This window comes from Antechinus flavipes, chromosome 4, assembly GCF_016432865.1.
Source record: "Antechinus flavipes isolate AdamAnt ecotype Samford, QLD, Australia chromosome 4, AdamAnt_v2, whole genome shotgun sequence".
Lineage (NCBI taxonomy): Eukaryota > Metazoa > Chordata > Mammalia > Dasyuromorphia > Dasyuridae > Antechinus > Antechinus flavipes.
This window is the reverse complement of record NC_067401.1, coordinates 316,996,498-317,021,914: the sequence shown is the minus strand read 5'-3', so window position 1 is coordinate 317,021,914 and position 25,417 is coordinate 316,996,498. Positions and strand designations below refer to the sequence as shown.

General features: G+C 34.2%; 1 pseudogene; it reads left to right on the top strand.

Annotated features, from left to right (window-relative positions):
- The first annotated feature begins 5,109 nt into the window (after nucleotides 1-5,109).
- Nucleotides 5,110-18,766, top strand: LOC127561544 (vascular non-inflammatory molecule 3-like; annotated as a pseudogene).
- The last annotated feature ends 6,651 nt before the right edge of the window (nucleotides 18,767-25,417 follow it).

The following is a 25,417-nucleotide window of genomic DNA, read 5'->3' as shown; positions in this document are numbered from 1 at the left end:
TAGTCACAGTTAACTTTTAGTAAATATCTATTGAACTCAGTATCTGTTAGCTTATTGAGAGGCTTTTTTCAGTTTGGAGTGACTGAATCTTGCTCCCTTTTTTTCTGGGACTCCTGCCCTGGTTATTTCATGTAGATTTAAATGCTATAGTAAATTTTAGAAATGAATCTCTCTTGGTATGATCCTGGGCTCAATTATATAGCATTTCTGGAACTGATTTCTCGATCAGTGAACAAGTAGGATGGGCTCATATAATTCAGAACTAAGCAATAGTCACTGAACTGACAGATAGCCCCATATAAATTCAAGGATCCCTTAGGATCCTTGCCTTGGTTCCTGCCTTGGTATTATATCTCATCTTTCTAAAGGGCTGAAATGCTTTTCTCATTCCTGACTAGTCCTGCATCTCTAGTGTCTACAGATCTCTCTGTTTGCCTCCCAAACTTCTCTAGGATGAGAAAAAATGAAAATTAGAAGTTCAATAAGAATTCCTAGAAAAGTTTAAAAGTGAGCTAAAATAATTTTTAAAAACTAAATGATAGATGCTGAAGGAAAATATAAATTTAGTTTTAAAAATGGTAAAAACTTTATTGAAGGAAATATCCTAGATATGATGTTTTATGAAATCATAAAAGAACATTGTCCAGATATTTTAGGAGAGCTCCAAGGTTAAGGAAAAATATTTCAAGCAATGAGGAAGAATTCAAATATTTTAGAGCCACAGGCTTGACCACACAAAACTTAGCAACAATTTTAAGGAATGGAGAGCTTGAAATATGATATTTTTTAAGGTAAAGAATATGAGTTTATAACCAAGAATAACAGACCTGAGTATAATCCTAAGAATATAATATATTGTTAATGAAATCTAGGATTTTCAAGTATTTCTGATAACAAGACCATGGTGCATAAAATTAGGGCTCAAGAAAAGCATAAAAAAAGGTAAACATAAATGGGAAATCATAAGTGACTAAAAAGGATTAAACTGTTTACCTTCTAATATGGAGAGATGGGACATTTAAGCACCTTGAACCTTATTATCACCAGATATCTTAGAGGGACTCTAATTAGAGGGCTTAGGTATGAGTCTATTATATTTGGATGATCTCAAAAGAATGGAAAAGGGAAGAGAAATGTACTGCAAGAGGGGAGACAAGAGAGAAATGAATACAAATATAAAATATATTCAACCTATTCTGGAGGAAAGAGCATAGGCTTAGAATGAGGAAGAATCACACAGCTTTTTGTTAGATTTGAGTCTAGGCTCTGATCAATATAGATTAAGAGATCACTAGTAATTTTGGAGAGAACTCTTTCAGTGGAATTCTAACATTGGAAACTGGATTGTAAAGACTTAAAAATGAGGCACTTATAGATAGCCTTTCCAAGGAGTTTGGCCACAAAGGGCAGAAGAAATATAGAACAATAATTAACAAAGATGCAAGGTTTATGATGTTCAGTGTTTTGTTTTGTTTTGTTTTTGAGGACAGGGGAAAAATGGGCATGCTTGTAGACAGTAGGAAATGAACCACTAGATATGAAGGATTGGGAAAAAGTGAAAGAGTGAGAATGACAGAGGGGGAAATCTGTCTGTATTCCCATCTGGATATGGGATGGAACAGGAGAACTTGAACAAGTAGAGAGAAGTTAGCCTTAGTAAATATTAAGTCCATTTCATCATATGAAATATGGGTGCAAGAGAAGATCATAATGGAAGGCATCTGAGTGATATGAAATGAGGAAAAGAAGAGAAGAGGGAGCACATGAAGAATGGCTTCATTTTTTTTTTTCTATTTAAAAAAATGAGGCAATATTCTTACCAGAGAGAGTGGAAGCTATGGGAAGTTTGAGCAGGGATAAAAAGGATTAGAAGAGTCACTGTGGGAATGGGGTAGTGAATTGATAAGGCAGGATTACCTAGCAGCAGAGAAGGCCCAGCTAGGTGCTTTTATTCACTTTTACTCCACAGCATGTGAACAAAGGTGGCAAATGGTGTGATATAAAGTTGAGCACAACTGAAAAAATGTTAAGGGATCAAGGGATCCTCAAGAGAGTATGGCAATATAGAATTCAATTTGTTCACTGAATGGTCAAGAAATGTAGAGAAATGCAGAAAAAAAATTGGTTAGTGCAAAGGAGATGGTTTGAGGGAGAATTGAGGAGTGAGTGAATGACTGGAAATCCTGATAGAGATGAAGAATAAGTTTTAGTAATAGGAGACAGGTAACAGTGAAAAACCAATAAATTATGGTCAGATAAAAATAATTTAAGAAAAGCATAAAAAAGTAAATATGAATTAGAAATCATAAAGGACTCAATTAGGCAAAAGTGTTTATATTCTTCCATGAGAAGATGATACATGTAATTCCTAAGAACTTTATCATCATTAGGGCATTTTGAAAACATCTACATAGACAGAGGGAATGCATATGTGTTAAGGACCACACCTAAGTGTGAAACCCAGAAAACCTGTGAAGGATTAAAGGGGATTGTACCATTAAAGGACTTGTCAGTTCTCGGAAAGCCCCCACAACTGTGAATCATAACACATTTGAAGGAATTGCAAATCAGCCTTTACTGATGTAGATGTTGCTTGTGGATTGGGAATGAAATAAATCAGAGGCAAGAGGGAAGAGGAGAGAAGTCAGAGAATGCAACTGCCTCTCAGTCTCCTTGTATCATTATCATCCTCTCACATAAAGGGATCTGTTCTGCTGGTCAGAACTAGATCCCCAACAATTACTAGCAGGTGGCTTCTATAACAGGTGTAAGTTGATTATATTGAGATGACCTAAAAAAAATGAAAGGTCTAGCATTGGAAGAAGGGGGAAAGGAGAGAATGATAAAAGAGAGAGCAAATAAAATAAATCAGAAATAAAACAGAGATTTGAGGAGATTCTGGGTAAAAAGCAATAAAGAAAAATAGAAAAAATAGCTTGGAGGGAAATACATAGTAATCACAGTGATAGTAATATAGTACTCATATCTGAATATGAGCGGAATAAACTCACATTTAAAACAGAAAGAATAGAAAAGTGGATTAGAAATCAGAATCCCACACTATGTTGATTACAAGAGATATACTTGAAACAAAAAGTCATACACAGTTAAAATCAGGGATTAGAACACTATCTGTTATGTTTCAGCTGAAGTTAAAGAGACAGGAGTAGTAATCATGTCCCAGACAATGCAAAAGCAAAATTAGATCTACTTAAAAGGGATAATAAAGGGAAAATGCTTTTTTAAAAGGTACTATAGACAATACATTATAATAAATTACAATTTTTTACAGTAAGTTTCTCTGATAAAAGCCTTTTATAAATTTAACTCAGTTTCTTATATGTGAGTCATTATCAATTGACAAATGTTCAAAGACCATGAATGAACAATGTTTAGGAGAAGTTATCTAGTCATTTAAAAGAATGATCTAATTATTAGAGAATGAAAATTAAAATAAATGTGATGTGATATGCCACCTTACACCTATCAGATTGGCTAACATAAGGTATGAGAAAACAAGAAATAACAAAACACGTTCTAAAGAATTAAAAATAGAACAAAATGTGAAACATCTTATAAGAAAAACAATAGATCTAGTGAACAGATCAAGAAGACAAAATATGAGAATAATTGGACTACCTGAAAGCTGTGACCAAAAAGAGAACCTTGATACAATAATACAAGAAATAATCCCAGAAAATTACCTGAAGTGGTAGAACATGAGGGGAAAAATAGAAAAAGGAAAGAAACCCACCAATCAACACCTCAACTAGATCCTTTATGAAAAACACAGGGGAATATTATTGTCAAATTTCAAAACTCCCAAAACAAAGAAAAAATTTTGCAAGAAACAAGAAATAAAAATTCAAATATGCTGGAGCTACAATTAGAATTGTACAGGACTTATCAACAGCCACAATAAAAGACTACAGGTCCTGGAATAATATCTACTGGCAATCAAAAGAACTGGCCTATGGCCAAAAATATTATATCTAGCAAAATTATGATATTGAATGAGAAAAAATGACTATTCAATGAACTTACAGATTTTCAGGACTTTCAATCAAACTCAATAGAAAATTTAACATTAAGAACAAACATCAAAGATCAATTTCAAGGAACTTATCCTTGACAAATTGTTTTAGTATATGGGAAATGTATACCATATATTTAAGAATGACATCAGCAATTGGGTAACCCAAAAGGAAGATTGGGGAAGGGTTAAGATAAAAATCGTAATTATGTTATATAAATGAGGTTCAGAGGAAGATGACTCATTTCTGAGTCATTAAAAAGGGGAGAAGGACTCATAATTCTGAAACCTACTTACATGAGTTCAATAGGCAATGTTACATATATACCATGAAGATATAACATTCTCCAAAATCTATAAAGAATAAGGGGGCAGATGGGGAAGCAAAGGGTGAGGGAAGAAGACAAGGGAGGGATTCATGGGAGGGGTGAGGTTAAGTAATATCAAGGCATGTAATGGAGCAGAATTTAATTAAAGAGTAAGCAGGGATAGGAAGGATATTTATATGTGTATGAATATGTATATGTATATATATATATCCACATATGTATATGAATATATATTTTCTTAACTATAACCTGCTTGGGGGAAGTGGGAGGAGATGAAAGGGGGAAAAGAATAAAGTGAAAAAAGATGCAGAGCAGAGAATACAAGAATAATTTGTAAGGAAGTAAAGAAAAGATGGACACTCATGAATATGATTTCTTCTGCTAATCTATCTATCTATCTTTACTTCCTTGAACTGATAATTCATTGTTATATATTTTGAATCATCCGTGATGTTCTTCTGGGCACATGACTTGGTTCTCTTTTATTTTGCTTTATTTTGTTTGTATTCCTTTTGTTTTTCTTTTTTCTTATTCTTTTTTAAAATTAAATAATCTTGTGTATACTAATTTTTTCCTGCTTTTTTTTAGATATAACAGTTGTTTTGCACAATCTTCTTTTTAATGTGGATTGCATAATAAATTTACTGATATGTTCTCTAGGTGACAGTAACACAGTATCTACCATTTTCCCTTATATAAATACGCTGGTATTCATGCTCTCTATTTCAGAATCACTTGTCCTCAGCCATGGTTACTTCCTAATTCTCCACTTGTGTGATAGCTTTAGCAGCCTGTGTCCTCAGGGTTAATGCCTTAGACACATTCATGGGTGCTGTATATAAACATGCTGTTATCATTCCAGATAGGATAGAAACACCTGTTTCCCAGGAAGATGCCCTGATGCTGATGAACAAAAACTTGGATGTTTTGGAGAAAGCAATCAAACTGGTAGCTGAGAAGGTATGGTTCCTTGTTGGGCAAGATGTTGGGGAATAAAGAATAAGATGAAAGGCTCTGTGCTTTTGTTCATATTGAGAAATTGATTTGATTTGTTTCTGATGTGGTAAGGATAGAAACAATGCTAGATTTGAAATCAGGGGATTTGGGTTCAAATCCTATTTCTTCCCCTGGGAAAGTCATTTAAAATCTTTGGAGCTATTCTGCTTTTTGAGAAGGTTGGATCAAGATGATATCCAAGTTTCCTTATAATTTTATATCAATGACTTCTGTGATCCTTTTTGGAAAGTAGAACTCAGCTCAGATTCTTGAAGACTGAGTTTTAGTTCTCAATTAACAATCTGTGTAACCAAGAAAATCATTTATTCTCTAAACCTTTGCCTTTTCTTATGTAAGATGACAACCTGTATCTTTCTGGATTTAACATTCTATAATTCTATGGTTTTGAGCAGTACACAAATTATGGTGACCCCTGAAGATGGAATTTATGTCTGGGTTTTCACATCTGGAAGACATCCCAGACCCTCAAGTAAACTGGATTCCATGTACTGAACCAAACAAGTATTTTTATTATTTTTACTATATAAACAAAGAAGATATGATTGTATAAAAGGCACAGTAACTATTTTTTGTTGTTAATTTTCAGTAATATTTTATTTTTGTAAAAAGCATAAAGATATTTTTCAACATTTATTTTTGTAAGACTTTCCTTGTTAAATTTTTTTCCTTGACTCCCTTTCTTTCCTCCTCCCCAAGATAGCAAGCAATCTGATATAGATTAAATATGTGCAATACTTTAAAACGTATTTCTATATTGTTATGGGTCATAACTCTGAACTTGAAACAAAGGATTCTTACAAAGTATTAAGTCAGTGGAATTGATAGAGACAACAGTTATCTAGTTTAGCATGGTTCAGTATGATAGATTCAATCTTACAACAAATAATGGTTTCCTAGTGATATAATGATTAGTTTATACTCCATGTAGAGCATATAAGTTAGGAGCCAGGATTCATTCAGAGAGATTCTCGGGGCAGAGAAGACAAGTAAGAACTCAAGCTCTTGGAACCAAGGGGAGAGGTAGGCCTCTAAGAAAACTAGCCAAGCCCCAAGTGAAGGAGATAGGACTTTGAAAGAGATAATAAAGAATTTGGACTTTCACTCTGGCTACTCGTGTGATGATTACTGAACTGAAATGAAGGCTGCTCCCAGAGACCCCAAGAAAACCAAACCAAAAAGAACATCACACTATATGTCATGGTGTACAAGAAAAATCAGGCCAAAAGGAAAAAAAATGAGAAACCAACCAAACCAACAAAAAATAAAGATACTATGCTTTGATCAACATTCAGTCTACATAGTTTTCTTTTTGCAAGTGAATGGCATTTTTCATCCCAGGATTATTGAAATTGCTTTGAATCACCACATTGTTGAGAAAAGTCAAATCCATCACAATTGATCATCACACAATCTTGCTATTACTATGTACAGTGTTATCATGGTTTTGTTCCCTTCACTCAGCATCATTTCATGTTAAATCTTTCCAGGCTTTTCTGAAATCAGCCTGCTCATCATTTTTTATGGAACAATAATATTCTATTAAAAGACATAGTAACTTTAAAATGAAGGTATCAACTCTAGTAGAGTAGCATAGTAGAGAAGACCTGAGTTCAAGTCTTGCTTGTAGCACTTTCTATCTACATGACTCTGACCTAATCATTGAACCTTCCCATGCCCCGGGTCACTAAGACTATAAGTTCCAAAATAAATGACAATCTGCATTATTAGGGAACATTTCTTCATTGATGATCCCTTATATTACAGTAATCACTGGTCCAATACCTTTCCATAATATTTATATATAATAAATTATAAATGATGGAGAGAAAGTATGATATATTGTATAAAAAGATATCATTGGAATCAGTAATCAGGAAGATTTTATTTTGCACTGCCACTGATACACACTAGCAGAATGCACATGGACCACTTAACATCACAGTTACTTACCCAATACTCTGAGTTACAGATGAGTTGAATTGTTGAGATCTGGACCAGTAAACTCTACACCTATCATTGGTTTGCTTTGCCAATGAAAAAATAGTTCCAAATCCTCACAAAAATACTCATTTAAAATATGTAAAAATCCATAACATATGTAACAGGATGCTGCACTCCCTATGTATCACAGAGTGGGCTTCTTTTTTCAGCATTCCCTAAAGATATATACCCTGAAAACCTAGTTCAAAAAATATTACCACACTTGTGAACCCTGGAATATATATTCTGCTTGAATCTTTCAACTCCATAGCACTACTCTCTAGGCTGAGAGGTTAAGAAATCAGTCTTCTTTCACACAAATGTTCTGTACTCAATGAATGAAATTTTTATATACTAGCTGTTATTTGGCATGTCACCTTTTACAGAGGAAGGTGGAACACAACATATACAAACACTGACATACACAAAACTTTCTGCTTTTTCCATAAATATTTTATTACATTTAGGAGTAAAATATATAAGAAATGCAGTTATTATCTGCAAAATTGTTTTTTTTTCTTCAAATCCCATTAGTGCAAGTGGCATTTTAATATATAAATTGCCTTGAGTTATGTCTGGCTCCTGATTATTATTAATTTTTTAGATATTTTCATGTTGCTATTTGACACTTGACAAATGTTTTGTGTTTGCAAAATGTAAAGTAGATACAAATCTATACTAGTGAAGGGAATTTCCTTATTGATTGTTTCTTACACTACAGTAATAATAGGTCCAATGGCATTCTGGAATATTTACATATAATAAAATATGAATAATAAATGTGTTAAACTAAAAATTGTTATTTTTTAAAGTAGTACATTTAATGAAAGGAACCAAGTATTTTTATCTGTTTATTGAGTATACTGTCATTATTGATAGGACAAATATTGGTGCACTTTGTTTTGAATGAACCAGTAAAATAATACCTCATATGAAACATTGCATTTTCCAGACATGATTTGTAGGGTTTATTCACTTTACAAAGGTTTTTTTTATCACACTTTCCCTTTGAATAGCAAATTTCCTTAGTACTTTTAAAAGTGACTATTCATATACTACTTCTCAGAGATACCCTCTGTTCATAAGTTTATATGTTGAATTTTGTTAGTTGGTACCCACTGTCTCCTGGAAATCAGAGTCTAGTCAAGATTCAACAAGAGTTGCATAATCCTAACCCTCTGTGTTGGTCTCTGAACAAAAATCACTGGATGCTGCAAGTATTTAGTTATTGCAGACCATGTTAGAATGACAGTACTCAGCTTATTGCTGGAACCTTTCCCAGTGGAGAGAGCATTCACCATATATTTTAACTGTGGTTCAGAAAGAACCTACTGGTCCTGGACCATGGAATAACCTGGACCTTATGGTTCTGAATTGTTCTCATTTCCCTGAGCTGATAATCCAGAAAGCTGATAAATGACTGATATAACTGAATATTGATAATTATCCTCAATTACAGGTGTAAGCATTCACTTATGTTATTTCTTTAGATCATCAAAACAAAGCTGTGAGGAAAACAATGAAAGTATTATCATATTCATTTTATAGATAAGAAAATTGAAGGTCTGAAGAAGTGAATTTTCCAGGGTCACACCCAAATACATGAAAGAGCCAGGAAATGAACCCAAGCCTTATGATAGAGAACCCAATTCTCTTGCTGCATTAATCTGTGTATTATTTAATCTGAAAGAGAAAGATCAGAGGGAGATTTACTAAGGGATTGTGTTATCAAAAAGAATTAATGTGTAAAGAATGCTATCCAACTCTTCCTTATTTGAAAAAAATTAACATTCAAACAATGATTTAAAGGTACCATATAATAGAGTAAAAAATGCTGGAGTTCAGATTTTGGCTCCATGTTGACCACTTGTGAATCCTTCAGCATGTCATTTAAATTCTCTAAACTGTTAAGTCATCAGCAAAATGAATGAGTTTAGGTTAGAAGGCTTATTCCCATTCTAAATTTACTAATTATCTTTGAATTAAAGGACCAGGGGACTCACAAAGCAGAATTTCATAATCAGATCATCAGTGATTATGTTTTCCAAGAAAATATATTTGCCAAAAAGTGATTCAGCTTGAATGTGTCCAAATGGCAACATGGTCCAAATGGATAGAGTTTTGGACTTTGAATAAGGAAAAGGTTCAAATCCTGACTCAAGTATCTATTGGCTATATTACTGTAGAAAAGTCACTTATTGTCTTTGAGTTTTAGATTCTCATCTTTAAAATGAGGGAATGAAACTTAGGGGGCCTTTCAATTTCCCTGTCTGTCACAGCTGGGCATCACATAACCTTGTCATTACTGCGTACAATATTCTCCTGGTTCTGCTCTCTTCACTCAGCATCAGTTCATGCAAGTCTTCTATGGCTTGCTCATAATTTCTTATAGAATAATAATATTTAATCACATCCATATACTATAACTTATTTGAGAATTGGGAGCAGTAATTAGAAGATGTGAAGATGCAGACTTAGGATGGATTCAGAAAAAAAAAACTTTCTAATAATTAGAACTCTTGAAAAATGGAATGAGTTACTTCAGGAGGGAAAGAGTTATATACCTCCCTGGAGACCTTCAAGTTGGATGACAAATTAATGGAAATGCTATCGAAGAGATTGGTGTTCAAGAGGTTGAGTCATATACTCTCTATCGCTCAGATTTTTCACTATGATAATAGCTTACTGATTTTCTTTGTTTTTCTCTTCAAGAAGGGAATTTTATTACTTAAGAGCATCCATAATGGTCTTTAGCAAGGAAAAGGGGTTTTAGCATTAACAACTGGGAAGACAAGTCCCCTAGCAGTAACCAGGAGGAAGATGCCATTAAGATATGACATATCTTACTGATTTTCAAAAGAATGAGTGTCATAATTAAGAGGGAGGTTTGGCATATGTACACTATTTTACTATGTATGAAATTTTTAGAGCCACACAAGATGAACCCCAACAAAAATATTTTGACTTGAACCCACATAATTCATCCATTTTGTGATAAAGCTGAGACTGGAATTCAAATCTTTGGGCTTCCAATCTATTGTTTTTACCATATATGGCATTAAAATGATAATAAACTATACTGAATCATTTACTCTATTTCCTGGTTTGTAACTTCCAATCTATTGTTCTTACCATATATGGCATTAAAATGATAATAACTATACTGAATCATTTACTCTATTTCCTGGTTTGTAACTTGTTCATAATGTATATTTGATTTTCAGGTTTGGGAGAAATTATTTGTGTGTGAAGAAAAAAATACTTTCAACTCTGTCTCATAGTTGAAATTTCAGGCCCTACCTTTGTTTGCCTACATGGTTCAAAGTGAAAGAAAATACTGTTTGTCTTTCCACCTAAAAAAAATTAGTTTCAGTCCTATCTGGTTACATGCTAATATATCACTCTTGGGTTATTAAAGGAAAGGCAAAAGTAAATAAGAACCTTTAAGTGTGTTTATATTGTCATGGATTTAGAACATGGATTCAGAAGGTTCTGAGAAAAGTAGTTTAAGAAAGGTTAATTGACTTATTTTTCATCACACTAACTTTTGTGACATTTTGGCTGTTAAGATAAACTACTTTTATGTAGGGTCAATAAAAAAAAAAAACATGTATAAAAACATCTGTGGCTTTCAAACTTGAACTAAATTCAGCCATATACCAGTGCAAAAAAGACTTAGCTGCTTGGCCAGAGAGACCTCTAGCTATGCATTGGCAAACATTGGAGACAAGAGAGAATGTGATGTCAGTGACTCCAACTGGCTACCTGATGACTGGTACCAATACAGCACTGATATAGTGTTTGATTCGGAGAGGAAACTGGTGGCCAGATACTGTAAAGTAAGGAGTTATTGTGGATAGCAAAATCATTAACATTTATGTTTTAGTAAATTCCTTGTTTGAAAGAGGCAAAGGTTATTTTCTAGAGTATCACATAAGGTCTCTGAGCATTGGTTAGAAAGGATGTGGGAAAAACATTTAAATTGGGCTTAGCAATAGGATTTTTTGTACCCTTTCCTTTTTTGAAAAAAAAAAGGTAGAAATCCTTTTCTCCTTAGAATATTTTTTTGATTAACTGTTCACCCAATCACTTCACTTTTTTTCCTTTCTTTTTTTTTCTTTTTTGTCAAGCAGTTGATAGAGGTAGCACATTGGCAGAAAGTGTTACATAGGCCATCCCATCCATCAACTTTAAGACAACATAACTCAAAGTGAAAAACAGATAATGTCTACATTTTTTATTAAAGCTTTTTGTTTTTCAAAACATATGTGTGGACAATTCTTCAGCATTAGCCCTTGCAAAACCTTGTGTTCCAATTTTCCCCCTTCTTCCCCTACCCTCTCCTCTAGATGGCAAGTAGTCCAATATATGTTAAACATGGTAGAAACACATGTTAAATCCAATATATGCATGCATATTTATCTTGCCACACAAGAAAAATCAAATCAAACCAGAAAAAAAAATGAGAAGCAAAATAAAATGCAAGCAAACAACAACAAAAAGCCATGTGATGTGAACCATACTCAATGTCTACAGGTTTTTTGGGTTTTTTTGACCAAAAAAAAAAAAAAATCACAGGTGTGAATCAAAAGATTTATTGACTGAAACTAATCTGATTGTCAGTGTTGGTTTTCTCCTTTGCACAAATATAGCAAAGCACTAGCATTAATGCTATTTTCATGCTTCATATAGTAGGCAATGCTTTATAATGAAAAACTATGAAGAATAAAGGGAGCCAATTTAGCTTCATGAAATTCTAACTAGCCTTCTCCATGCCAGGATCAAATTTCCTAAAATCTATTTGAGGCAAAGTCCATAAAATGTATACCTAGAAGCAGCAGCAATGAAATGGGATCAAATTATTCAAGTGGGAATTGGGCAACAAAAGTTTCTAAGAGTCTACAAGACCATTTTACTTTTAGGCATTGCATGAAGGGGAAGAGTTTTCCTGCTGTAATCTAGTCACTCCTATTTTAAGTAAAATTCTTCCTAATTTTGTATTAAATTGAGGGATTTCTATGGTTCTGAAGGAGTGTAAATGCTGTGAGCACCCTCTGATCTAGAGCATATTGGACCAAACACCCATTTGCTTAGCCTCAGTCACTAGATTAGAAAGGAATGAAATTCAAGATTTGAACATGAACAACTTTGAAGAAGAATGACATGATCAGACCTATACTTATTTGGTAGCTAAGGAGAGGATGGATTGAAATAGGGAAATACTTGAGACAGAGACTAACCAAAAGGCTACTGAAATATTGCAGGCATAAAGTTGATAAGGGCCTTCACCTTTGTGGCACTGGGATAGCAGTATGAATGGAAAAAAGAGAAAAGATAAAGGTGGAGATGCTGAAATTCATAGAGACACGTTAAATACCATGTAAAATTTCCTCTCATTAATCTACACCAATTTTATGTAACTCTCTTGATCCACATATGAAGAAAACATTCATATGATATTAAATACATACATATCTGGTGGACTATTTCTAATCGTCTTTTTCTTCCTTTTTTAATAGTACAATCTCTTTTTAACTGATGTTCAGTTCAACTTCCCTAAAGATTCATTGTATGTGACCTTTGATACACCTTTTGGAAAGTTTGGCATATGCTTTGACATATTCTTTAATGATCGTGCTGTAGTTGTGGATAAGTTCCAAGTGGATAGCATAATGTACCCCACAGCTTGGACCAACAATCTGCTCTCCTTCTCTACTGTTCCATTTCATTCATCCTGGGCTAAGGCCATGAGAGTCAATTTTCTTTCAGCAAATATTCACAACACCAGCATGCCCATGACAGCAAGTAATTTAAGATTTATCTTATTTCATGCCCTAATACTCATCCATTAGTTTTTCAAACTAGTTAACTCTACTGATTACAGAATTTGCGTTCTGTGACAATTTTATTTATGCTTAACAGATGAGGAAATTCAAGCACATAGAAATTAAATAATTTGTTCAAATCCATAGGATAACTAATATTTCATGGTAGATAATATTTCATGTTTTCTAGTCTTTTGCTTAAACTTTTTTATTAAAATAAGTTATAATTTGAAAAAGTAGTAAGTTATCAAGATATTGAACAATATCTGTTTAGTGCTGTATAATAGAGAAAGTTCTGGAGTGGAATGAGCCCCAGATCTACCATTAACTATTTATATAACCTTGGGGATATAACTTATTAAGGCTTAGTTTCTTCATTTTTTAAATGAGGAAAATAATACTCATGCTATCTATTTTCTAACTTGGAGTGTTAAATGGATTCAATGAGAAATATTCTAATATTTATTAACCATAAAGTTCTGTATTATTACAATTCTTAAGGATTTGTGACTTTGTCAATATTACTGCTCCTTTTATTAATATAAAATAACAACTCTAATATATATATTTTAAACCTTGTCTATTGCACATGTGTTACTCCCATTAGAATGAGTTCTTCAAGAACAGGAAGTATATTTTCCTTTTCTATTTCTATTTTCTAGTGTTTAGTACTTTTTACATAGTATGCACTTAATAAACATTTCATTTATTCATTCACAAGAATTTTAGTTGAAAAATACATCATGCACAAGAATTTCAATTGAAAAATATGTCACCTTAGAGTCGTACTTTTGGTGTAAAGACATTCTTTACTTAGCTAAATTGGTCTTTGGATAGCAGACATGCCATCTAGAATAAACTAGATTTTTTTTTTCCAAAGTCTTTCTATGGACAGTTTCTTTTTTCCTGTTCCTAATAGTTCACAATTCTATACTGCTTTAAAATGTACTAAACACTTTCCACACTCCTGTGTGACATTTGAGAAATCACTTAATTCTTATTTGCTTTAAGCATTTCTTTAGGACTTTTCTATTCAGTCACAGATTTTGATTTGCACAGGCAAAGAGAGTTCTCACTCTGGGAAATCCATGAGTCAGTATCACAGATCTTTCATGAATTCTTGTATTCCTAAAACCCAAAGAAGAGAACTTTATTCAAGCATTTTGCTGACTTTGCTGGCAAAGAGCTAGACAATTGTCAACTATCATTGAAGTTATAATACTATAGGTAATGTGATTAGTAGAAATAGTCTTCCCATTTTATAGAGGAAGAAACATACACTCAAGTTAAATGCTTTGCTGATAGCACAACTAGTGTCAATACCAGGCCTCAAACCTCCTTCTGACCATTAGACAGTGCTGTTTCCATGAAGAAATTTTAATGAGTGATAATTTCAGATTTTATTCCTTTATTCCTTAAATTCAATTGGGAGAAGCCCTCTGAATTTGTGACAATTCAGAAAAAGTAAACCCAAGGATGCTACCAACTGTGTGTGTGTGTGTGTGTGTGTGTGTGGTTTTTTAATAAAAATGTGTTTTGTTTTCTTAGGGAGTGGAATCTATGCACCAGAGGCAATTAAAGTTTATCTGACATGGAAACAGAAAGTGGCCAGCTATTGCTATCAGAACTGAAATCATAGTCCTGAATTTCTTCCAACTACTCTGCAGTCGTAGATTGGAGTGCCTATGTCTCAAATGCCAAGCCATTTACTTCTGATCAAGCAAACTTCCTTGGGAATGTCTATTTTGATTATGTTTATCTTCACTGAGCTTACTAAAGGCAGAGGAAATTACACTGTCAGAAAGACTTCTGTTGTCACAAGCTACAGGATGTCTAAGAAAAGAAGTAAAGTCTTTGATGGCCTTCACACTTTTGGGAGAAAATATTATTTACGGTAATATAGTTGGTTTTTATTTGTTTTGCTGAAACAATTGAGGTTAAATGACTCAGGGTCACATGGCTGGGAAGTGTTAAGTGTCTGAGACCAGATTTGAACTCTGGTCCTCCTGACTTCAGGTTTGGTACTTTATCTACAACGCCACTTAGCTGCCTCAGGTAATATAAATTATATATTTTATGTTACTTCTGTCCACTTCTTGCCACTCATTTGACCACTACCATTAATTCAGCTTATCCCCACCTTGTGCTGGGAGTGATATATTGAAACCATCCTTGCATCTTGATTGGCTAAAGTGAGGCTTTTGTTATCACAGCCTAGTTACATCAACATAAAACAGTCATAAGTTGCTCCAGGCATCTGATACTTGAATCACAAGAGACATTTCAGAGGCAGGGAAGCCTGTTTTGTATGAATCAGCTTGGTGTGTCCTCAATGCATATCCTTGTTCATTACCCTTTTCTTGCCATGGTGAAGCGTGTCTCCTCTTGTTAACTGTTGAATGGCTTATTTCTGCCTCATTTCATTCTCATATCAAACATAAAGTCCCAGACTGGAGGCCTGATCTGAACCAGGCCAGCCACAAATACACAGCTAGTCTGAAATATTGCAACAAGTTCCTAATTAATAACCTTTCTTCCCATTTCTTCTCTCTCTACTCCATCCTCCATACAGGAAAAAAATAATCTTTCTGAAGCACAGGTTGGAGCATGTTACTCCCTCCCTTAAGAATCATCAGTAGCTTCTTATCATTTCTATGATGTAACTAGAGCTCCTCAGCATGGCATTTAAAATCCTTTGCAATCTGGGGCCAATAGGCCTTTCCAGGTTTATCCAAGACATATTTTGACTTAGGGGCAAACCATTCTATTTACATTTCTGGGGATATCTTCTCTACATACCTTTGTCCAGACTGGGCCTTATTTCTGAAAAGTGCTCTCTCTTTCTCTACTCTTTAGTATCATTAACTTTGACTTCTTCAGCTTTCTTTGAAAATAAATGTCAAAAGGCTGGAAATTAAGGGAGATTCCTACAGCTAGAAAATTTCATTTTTATTGGAGATTAAATCTTATGTGATAATTGACCCATTGTCTTCTTTTTCTTTGCTTAGTTATTGAGTGAAGGTCAGTCAGAAAACATAAGTTATGTTCCATTGCTTATTTTAGTGATGATGGTATATGGGAGAGTATTTGAGAAAGATCTACCTTGCCTGGTACACTGTGATCATCTTTTAGAAGAGGCAATATGGAAAGAAGTTTAAAAATGGCTTGGGCTCTAATTGCTATTGGTTTCTAATCAGTTACCAAATATAGGAATTTAGACAAGTCAGACACATACATATATATGTATGCATATACACACATATATATTTCTTAGGACTATTTGGATGTGAATTTCTTGTTGTTTATGTGGCAAATATATTTGTTTTTCAAAACAATTGAGATAAATGATAAAATAATTATTAAAATTATTCCTCTTCCCCATCTTTCCATTCTTATTTTGAGATCATCCAAATATATTAGAATCATACCTGGACCCTCTGTTTAATTAGATTCCCTCTAAAATATTTGGTGATAATAAAGTTCCATTCCATATTAGAAGATAAACAATTTAACCTAGTTTAATCACTTATGTTTCCCACTTATGTCATAAACAAGTAAATAAGATAAAACTGTTAACCTTCTAATATGGAGTGATAGTTCCTGAACTATCTTCAAACTTTTTAAATAGGGGGCCAGTTCACTGTCCCTCAGACTGTTGGAGGGCTGGACTATAGTAAAAACAAAAACTTTGTTTTGTGGGCCTTTAAATAAAGAAACTTCATAGCCCTGGGTGAGGGGGATAAACGTCCTCAGCTGCTGCATTTGGCCCGCGGGCTATGGTTTGAGAACCTCTGGTGCATATAACCATCTCTAGAAATTTATTATCTTAGAAGGAGTCTAATTAGGCAAATACAAAATATATTCAACATATTTTGGAGAAGAGATAGCATGGGGTAGTAAACTGAGACCTAGGCTTAGAATGAGGAAGAATTGCAACATTTATGTTAGATTTGAGTCTAATCTCTAACCAATATAGACCAGGAAAGTCACTTAGGAAGTCACTGAGAAAATTTTCTAAGATTGATTAATTTATAGAGTAGGTCTCTATATAGCTCTGCATGAGTAGAGGATGTTCTTCACTGGAAATTCTTCATGCCAATGAAACCACAGACGAGTCAAAACCAATTTTTTTTTTTTTCTGGGAAGAGGCATAATCTAATATGAAGGGCAGTTTGTCAACAGTAAAACAAGGGCCCATAATAAAAGGGTAGGAAAGAGTGTGAGAGAGACAACTGAAGATAGGACTGATAAAAATGGAAGTGAAAAGGAGTAATAGTCAGAGAAGGGAGCTTTGGCCTTGGTAGTCTACAATGAAAAGTCAGAGATATACAATTGCGTCTTGCCCTTTTCAGCAGTATAGATAATATTAATTATTAATCCTTGAGAAAGAGATGGGAAGAGTGGAGATATTGAATGGATGAGAGGCAGACAGAAGCAGAACAATCCATCCTGATGGAATCTGAGGGCAACTAGTTGATAGAGGGGAGGGTAGATTGTAAAACTTGAGAGTTGGGAAAATCTGATTTTAAATTTTGATTCTGCCACTCTCTAATTCTGTAAGCCTTAGCAAATCTTTTATTTTCTCTCTCTGTTTTCTTATCTGTGAAATAGCACCTCCCTCATAGAGTTGTTTTGAGAATCAAATATTCTAAAATGCTTTGCAAACTTTAAAACTTTGCCCATCATCAACTTGTGTATTCTTTATGGAAGTTTTTCACATAGTCATCACTAATATATAGTCTATGTATAGAAATTGTAAGAAACGGGTGCACCAAGTTGAAATCAATAAACTCATTTTTCAGCTAAACACTTAGAAAAAAGTAAATCTCTCTCTCTCTCTCTCTCTCTCTTCCTGATGGTGCCTTTAGATATCCCATTTCTCTCCTTCCTTTTCCAGCTCAAAATCTAAGATCTTTTCTGCCCTGGTTCCCTCCCACTTTAATTCTTTTAAGTTTTTGTTGTTCAGTCATTTCCAACTTTTTTGTGGTTCCATTTGGTATTTTCTTGGCAGAAACATTGAAGTGGTTTATCATTTTCTTCTCCAGCTTATTTAATAGATGAGGAAACTGAGGCAAATAGTATAACATGGTTTGCCCAACGTCACACAGCTCATCTGATACCAGATTTGAACTCTTGAACATGATTCTTCCTGACTTCAGGGCCAGAATTCTATCTGTCCACTGCTTAAAAAAAAAAAATAATAATAATAATAAATAAGAGAAAAGTATTTTTTCATTCTTCACTCCACTGGAGTAAAAAAAAGGAAAGAAAGTCTTTGTAGCAAAATACACACAGGTAGTATGTAGACAAATTCCCTTCTCAAAGGTCTCATTCTACACCCTGATTATTTAAGTACTCAGAGTTGAGGAGTCAAGACAGAATACAAACAAACAAACAAAATACTTCTCACATTTTGCCCCTGCTTAAACGTAAGGGGTACAGAGGATAGGGTGCTAGACTCGAGTCCGGAAGACCGGAGTTCAAATCCTGCCTCTGACATTTACTACTCGCAGAACCATGAGCGAACCCCTTCATCAGAAGGGCTTAGACTAGGCACCTTCCAAAGTTCCTTCCAGATCTAAGCCTATCGATTACATATTCTCCATTTGGAGGTGATGCTAAACCTGGGCACCAACTTCACAGGACTGTTCTGAGAAAGGACCTCTCAAACCTTAAAAGGCTACAGAAATGGAGGGCACACTTTACTCAGAGTTTGCCCTCCCTCCGCCCTCTGGCTCTCAAAATCTCAAAAGTGAGGGAGGGGGCGGGGCCGATTGAGGCGCACTAAAGGCTACATTCTGATTGGTCGGATTCCGGCAAAAAGTCCTATAGTGCTGGAGGAACTGAAGGATAGAAGGTCTCTCTGAGGAGCATAGAGATTCCACGAGGACAAGAGCGCCCATCTCTAACGTGTGCTTGGACGGCCTGCCTCGTGCCTGACTCGCTGCGCCCCTGGCGGTCAAACTCACGTTGTTGTTTCTAGTCAACCAAATTTCTTTCTGGAGAGCTTTTTGGTAAGGTGAACGAGTACTATTTCCGAAAATTTGATGGGAATAACTTTCTTGGGTATCCATGCCTCCCTATTCTCGTGTGTATCTCAAATTTCCTAGATTTTCTTCTGAATCTGTGCTTTCCTTGTCACACCTCCTCAGATCTCTTTAGTTTGATGTCTTCCCCCACATTTCCTCTCTCATTCCCATTCCCCAACCCCCTTCCCCCAGCCTTCTTCCCAGTTTCCATTCCGCATTTTTACTCCCCACTAACATTTCCAGTTGCGCATCTCCACCTCCTCATCCCTCTTTAATTCGAATTTCATTATTTTTTGATCTAGTCTCTTAGTCATCTCTCCACAATCCTTTATTTTCTATCTCCCACTGAGAGGAAAAAAAAAAAAAAGGAAAAAGAAAAAGAAAGCCATTGTAACTAATTTTCATCATCAAGAGAAACACGTGATAGAACATATTGGACTTGTCCAAAAAGTTTGTTTTAAATTTTAAGTCTTGAATCCATCTCTGTCAAGACTGGCTGATCAATATATTGATCAAAGATTACTAAGTTTAAAAAAAATTATCTTTACATTGTTATATAAATTGTTTTAGTTCTGCTCATTTCTCTCTAAATCACTTCATACAAGTCTCACCAGATTTCTCCCAAACCATCCCTTTTTTACTGGTTTTTTCAAATTACAATCACATAATATAAACCATTTGCTAATGTGTGGAAACTCCCTTAGTTTCCAGTTCTTTTCTACTACAAAAAGAGCTTCTATAAACATATTTATATGTGTGGATCTCAGTATATGCTTGTTGACAGAATTTTTGACTGAATGACCTCCCAAGTCTAATTCAAACTAATTTGCTTTTATGATGAACAGTATCTCTAATCCCTTTATATTTATCAAAATTGCCAATTTTATCTATAATGTAAAAATAGCAGTGAATGTTATGTGAATAAAATGATAGAGAGAGGCATTATTAGAATTAGATTGGGAAAGGCTTCCTGTAGGGAATTTTTTGGGACTTAAAGAAAGGCAGAGAGATTGGTAGAAAGTAGACAGAGAGGAGGGAAAACATTCCAGACATGGGGGTTGCTAAAAAATAAAACAACTCAGAACCAAGATATGGAGTGTATTGTTCCTAGAATATCCAGGAAGGCATTTTCACTAGATCGAAGAGTACTTGGTAGGGTGTAAAGTGTAAAAAAAAACTGAAAAGGTACGAGGGGCTAAGTGTGTGGAAAGGAATGACATACTCAGAGGTCCAATTAAAGAAAATCATTAACTGAAAAGTAGATCATATTGGGGAGCGTTTCAATAGCTCAGGCATAAGGTAATGAGAATCTGCACAGCGAGGTGGTTGTAGTGTCAGAGGAGAGAAGGGTGCATATTCCAGAGATGATGTAAAGGTGAAATATTTGATTGGGAAAAGTTAGGTAGATTTGACAATCATTAGCAAAGAGATGATAATTAAACCCATGGGAGCTAATGAAATCACCAATGAAATAATATAAAGGGAGCTGGGAAAAGGGCCCAGTACAAGACCTTATGGGACACCAGAGGGTATGATGTGAATAAAAATATTACAAAGAAGATTGAGTTGCAATGATATATTGGTAGGGAATAGAATCACGATAGAGTAGTAGTGTACTAAAGACCTAGAGAGAAAAGAGTATCAAGGAGGAGAGTGCTCAGAAATGTCAAAGGATAAAAAAGAGGTTAAGGAGAATGAGGACTGAGAAGAACCTCTGAATTTGGCAACTAAGAAATCACTGGTATCTTTGGAGAGAACTGTTTCAGTGGTTTTAAGGTTGGAAGCTGGAATGAAAGGAGTTAAGTAAAAAGGAAGTAAGAATGTGGAGGTATTTGTAGATAGCCTTCACAAAGAATTTAGCCACAAAGGGCATAAAGAATATAGGACAATGATTAACAAAGATGGAATGGTCATGATTATTATTTTTTTTTTTTTTGAGGATTGGGAAAAATGGGCATGTTTGTAAGCAGTAGAAAAATGAGCCAGTAGCTAGGAATGATTGGAAAAAGTGAAGAGGTGGAAATGACAGGGAAAAATCTGTCTGGATTCTCATCTAGACATAGAATAGAATGGGAGGGCTTAAACAAGTAAGAGAGGTGAGCTTTGATAAGTATTAAGACCATCTCATCATTTAAAACATGGGTGCAGGAAAAGATAGTAGTACAAGGCATCTGGGTGATAAGAAATGAGAAAGAGGAGAGAAAAAGGAGCTCATGGAGAATAATTTCATTATTTTTTCCTGTTCAAAAAATGAGGCAATATTATCATCTGAGAAAGTGGAAGCTATGGGAGGTTTGTGCATAGAAAGGTTTGAAAGAGCCATTCTGGAGAATAGGATAGTAAGTTTATAGAGCAGGTTTAAAAGGATTGCCTAGCAGCAATGAGGACCCAGGTATTCAGAGAATCCATTTGAGGCAAAGGAACATTAAGGACAACACCTGAATGTAGGATGGAGATCAATAGAGTACATGAAAGGGAACACTATTTTGATAAGTACAAACAATAAGTTGGAACTGAATTGTGGAGGCTCTTAAATAATAAAATAATTAATTCTAAATGCTAAATTTTTGTGAAACAATAAAAATATTCTCAACTGTATAGTCACTAAAGCTATCCTGTTAGGAAAAAATCATATGTGGCCATCTATTTTGGCATCTCCATTTTCTGTAGAATTCTTCTCATTTTTACCAGTACCTAATTGCTTTTTGGGTAGTTTCTCTCAATTCTTTGTAAGTATCTTTTTGGGTTTTGATTTCTGCTTTCAGAGGTTTAGCAGATAAGCTTGCTAATATTTTTAGTGGTTCAAGTTTAACTTTGTTTTTATCCATCTCTTTTAGATTTTATTTTGGACATAATAATGAAAGGACATATGATACATTATTTGATAGCCATTGTAAAATCACTGAAGGTTTTTCAGTAGTGATGTGATCAAGTTGGCATAGAAAGATTGAGTATTTGTAATAACAATAGAAGGATAAATCTAGATAAAGGAAAATTAAATATAATTATTGTAATTATTTGTAATTAATTTGTAACCATTATCAGCAAGTTCTTATAATCTAAAAATATACAGAAACTAGTTTAATTGGTAAGGAAGTGAAAATTAGAGTGAGCATAAGGGCATGAGCAAGTATGGTTAGCATTAGGAGTGAGGAAAAAGGAATGAATAAATAAGTCAGAGACATTTTGGAGGAAATTTGATAATATTTGCAATTCAGTTAAGTTGATTTGATGACAAGATGAGAAGGAAAAGGAAAACGACTGAGTTGTGTAGAATATCACGTTTGAGGAAATTAGATAACTTATGGTTCTATTAATAGAAACAGAAGTTTTCAGGAGGGATGGATTCAGTTTGGGACATGGATTGCTATCAATAATAATTTGGGGTGGAATCAGGATGTGATGTATAGGTGCCCGCAAAGCCAGATTCTCCCAACATTCCTCACCAAACAGTTAGCAAAGTGCTGAAATTGAATTCTGGAGCAGCAGAACCAACAAAGAAAAGTCAGGTGCAGACATTTTTCCAGAACAAGACAACCTAGCAGATCAGTAGGAAAGATTTGTGACAGGGTGGAATCTAGGTCTGGCTAGATTGCTTTAGTGATACCATGATACCAGTGGTGGGCCTTGGAGGACACTATGACATCTTTGGAAGCATCTTTGGAAGTTCTCAGTTCAGAAATAGTAAGGGGATTTGACAACTGGTCAGAAAAAAGATTAACAGGGAACTCTGATCTGGCACTGGGTAGAGAATCTGGTGGTGTTTGGCAACTCTTTTGCCCATATATAGTTCTGGGTTACAGTTCCAGGGCACAGATTAGTATTCATGCTTGCAGATGCAAAAGAGAAGGGGCCTTAGTCACAGTTCCAAGTCATACAGGAGTGCTAGCACTTAAGGATGTAAGGCACCAGGGTATAAGATCAAAGAACAAATCCAGAGAGCAGTAACTGTACCTCTCTCAGGGTCACACCATTTTGGAGATATCAAAATTTTGCAAAACTCACAGAGCTACCTTTGAAAATATCAGGACAGAAAAGCCTGAAGTTTGGGACTGGGCATTCCTATCCCAAGGTGAACAGAGCCTAACTATTTAAATTTTTTTGAAATTAATTGTAAATTTAAATACAAAATGAGAAAAAAAAACCCTATATTTCTAAGTAAACAGCAGAACATAGAGGATACAACATAAAACCATAAATTTTCATTTTTAGCTGTTTACTTTAAAAAAAAAGTTATGTAATAAATACTGCACATTGTTTTCAAAGGTAACCAGCCTTTCTGTTCTTCTTTCTAAGTTTTCTTTGGCTCTCTGCTGTGAACTTTTAAATTTTTTTCTCCCATTCTGCTCTAGAGAAAGCTTCCCCAAAAGACCATATACATAGACACACACACACACACACACAGACACACATATTTGTGTGTGTGTGTGCGCGTGTTAAAACCATACTATTATATATTTCTAATAGTTTTTCCCTAGAGAAGGATAGCAAATTATTTTATAGGTCTAAGTCTTTCCATATTTTTCTAAAAAATCAAGCAAGAACCCAACTTTAATATGAAGTTTAAAGTCAAGAAATAGATTGGAAAAATAAGCAAACTATAGAAAAAGATCTTGACCACAAAAAGTAAGTATGGTGACAGGGAAGACCAAAACAAAAGCTAGATAACAATATAAAGACAGCCACAATCAAGTGTCAAAGAAAAATGCAAATTGGACACAAGATCAACAAGAATTCTCACAAGCATTAAAAAAAGAGATAAGAGCGGGAGAAGAAAAATTGGGAAAAGAAATGACAATGGTGCAACAAATTATTAAAAGAGAATTAACAGCTTAAAGAAGTACAAAATAAATAAATAGTACCTTTAAAAAAAACCAAATGGTAAAAAGCACAAAAATCTACTAAGAGAAGAACTAATTAAAAAGCAAAATTGATTAAATGGAAAAAGTGGCACAAATGCTCCCTGAAGAAAGTAATTCCTTAAAAATTAAAATTGGAATTGGAAAAGTGAAAAGTATTGACACTATGAAAAATCTAGAAACAATGAAATAAAAGGATGAAAATTGGAAAAAAAAGTGAAATATTTCATTGTAAAAACAACTAACTTGAAAAATAAAGGAGAGATAATTTAATAATTATTTGACTATCTGAAAGCCATGTCTAAGAGCCTAGACATCAATTTAAAAAAAATTATCAAGGATAACTGTCCCAAGATACTAGATTCAAAAAATAAAATAAAATTGAAAAGATCCACTAATCACTTCCTGATCAAGATCCCAAGATGAAAACTCCCAAGAATATTATTGTCAAATTCCAGAGGTGATGGCCAGGTGAAAATATAGTATTGTTATATTAAATATTGACAAGTTAAAAGAGCAGAGAATTTGGGAATATGGTATCCTAGAAGACAGAGAAATTAGAATTTTGACCAAGAATAACATACCTAACAAAATTGAGGATAATCCTTCAAAGAGAAAAATAATGAAACAGACGACCTTCAGGAATTCCTGATAAAAAGATTAAAGCTGAAAAGAAAATTGGACATTCAAACATAAATTGTAAGGTACTCAATAAGGCTAAAGTATATTTTTATGTGACAAGATGATACATATAACTCCTAAGAACTTTATTATCATTAGGGCACTTTGAAGATGTCTATATAGACAAAAGGCATGAGAATGAGTTGATTACCTTGTGATCTAAAAACAGTGAAGGTATAAGTATGCATTGGAAGACGGGAAAAGGAGAGGAAAAATAGGAAAAAGGTGGTTTTTATAGTGAAGAGGAAAATGGGTGGGAAGGAAACTCATGGGCATTGCTTGAATCTTACTATCATTGGAATTGGTTCAAAAAGGGAAAATACATATATATGTATATATAAATATACATAATCTATTGTTTACACACACATTTATACACATAAATATATACATACACATACACATAGTTGGGTATAGTAATCTTTATTACCAACAGAGAAAAGTGGGTAAGGGAAAGAAAAGAAAATGAAAAAAGAACAAATTAAAAGAGAGAGAGGTTAGAAATAAAACATTTAAGGAGGAAGAGGGTAAAAAGAAACAAAAGAGGATAAACAGAAAAATGTATGTTGGAGGGAAATAACAGTAATCTTATCTGTGAATGTAAATGGGATGAATTCATCTATAAAACAATAGGGGATAGAAAAATGGATTAGAAACTAGAATC